At 39.4% G+C, this 1,829-nt stretch overlaps 1 non-coding gene across 1 annotated transcript; it reads left to right on the top strand.

Moving 5' to 3' along the window:
- Positions 1 to 781: 781 nt before the first annotated feature.
- On the top strand, positions 782 to 885 carry LOC130978105 (small nucleolar RNA R71). Its single transcript, XR_009085768.1, has one exon. It is a non-coding gene; the product is annotated as a small nucleolar RNA R71 (small nucleolar RNA).
- Positions 886 to 1,829: the final 944 nt, after the last annotated feature.

Genomic DNA, 1,829 nt, shown 5'->3' with positions numbered 1-1,829 from the left:
ACTTGTCATTTAGCTTCATGATTGCTCCAAGGTATTTAGCAACTTGCTCTTCAGTGACATACTCATCCTCTTCAGAGGAAGAATACTCATCAGAGCTCATGAATGGCAGAAGTAAATCTAATGGAATCTCTATAGTCTCAGTGTGAGCCTCAGATTCCCATGGTTCCTCATTAGGGAACTCATTGGAGGCCAGTGGACGTCCATTGAGGTCTTCCTCAGTGGCGTTCACTGCCTCTTCCTCCTCTCCAAATTCGGTCATGTTGATGGCCTTGCACTCTCCTTTTGGATTTTCTTCTGTATTGCTTGGAAGAGTACTAGGAGGGAGTTCAGTAATTTTCTTGCTCAGCTGTCCCACTTGTGCCTCCAAATTCCTAATGGAGGACCTTGTTTCAGTCATGAAACTTTGAGTGGTTTTGATTAGATCAGAGACCATGGTTGCTAAGTCAGAGTGGTTCTGCTTAGAATTCTCTGTCTGTTGCTGAGAAGATGATGGAAAAGGCTTGCCATTGCTAAACCTGTGTTTTCCACCATTATTGTTGTTGAAACCTTGTTGAGGTTTCTGTTGATCCTTCCATGAGAAATTTGGATGATTTCTCCATGAAGGATTATAGGTGTTTCCATAGGGTTCTCCCATGTAATTCACCTCTTCCATTGAAGGGTTCTCAGGATCACAAGCTTCTTCTTCAGATGAAGAGATCCTCCAGCAGAGCTATCCAATGACATCTTGGATAGTTCAGACAGACCATCATAGAAAATACCTATGATGCTCCATTCAGAAAGCATGCCAGAAGGACATTTTCTGATCAATTGTTTGTATCTTTCCCAAGCTTCATATAGGGATTCACTTTCCTTCTGTCTGAAGGTTTGGACTTCCACTCTAAGCTTACTCAATTTTTGAGTGGAAAGAACTTTGCCAAGAAGGCATTGACTAGCTTTTTCCAAGAGTTCAGGCTTTCTTTAGGTTGTAAGTCCAACCATATCCTAGCTCTGTCTCTTACAGCAAAAGGGAATAGCATAAGTCTGTAAACCTCAGGGTCAACCCCATTAGTCTTGACGGTGTCACAGATTTGCAAGAATTCAGTTAAAAACTGATGAGGATCTTCCAATGGAAGTCCATGGAACTTGCAATTCTGTTGCCTTAGAGAAACTAATTGAGGTTTAAGCTCAAAGTTGTTTGCTCCAATGGCAGGGATAGAGATGCTTCTCCCATAGAAGTCGGGAGTAGGTGCAGTAAAGTCACCTAGCACCTTCCTTGCATTGTTGGCATTGTTGCTGTTTTCGGCTGCCATGGGTTCTTCTTCCTTGAAGATTTCTGTTAGGTCCTCTACAGAGAGTTGTGCCTTAGCTTCTCTTAGCTTTCGCTTCAAGGTCCTTTCAGGTTCAGGGTCAGCCTCAACAAGAATGCTTTTGTCTTTGCTTCTGCTCATATGAAAGAGAAGAGAACAAGAAAATATGGAATCCTCTATGTCACAGTATAGAGATTCCTTGAGGTGTCAGAGGAAAAACAAATAGAAGGAAGAAGTAGAGAATTCGAACTTATCAAGAAAGATGGAGTTCGATTGTGCATTTAGGAATAGTGTAAAATAGAAGGATGTGAGAAGAGGGGAAGACATTTTCGAAATTAAGTAAAGATTTTAAAACATTTGAAAAATACTAATTGATTTTCGAAAACTAAGAGTGGAAAAGAAATTAAGTGGTTTTTAAAAAAGATTTTGAAATTAGAAATCAAAAAGATATGATTGAAAACTATTTTGAAAAAGATGTGATTAAAAAGATATGATTGAAAAGTTATGGTTTTAAAAAGATATGTTGAAAAGATATGATTTGAA

The sequence above is a fragment of the Arachis stenosperma genome, chromosome 4 (genome assembly GCF_014773155.1).
Source record: "Arachis stenosperma cultivar V10309 chromosome 4, arast.V10309.gnm1.PFL2, whole genome shotgun sequence".
NCBI classification, from domain to species: Eukaryota; Viridiplantae; Streptophyta; class Magnoliopsida; order Fabales; family Fabaceae; genus Arachis; species Arachis stenosperma.
Note: the sequence above shows the minus strand (reverse complement) of the source record. Positions and strands in the feature narration are given on the sequence as shown.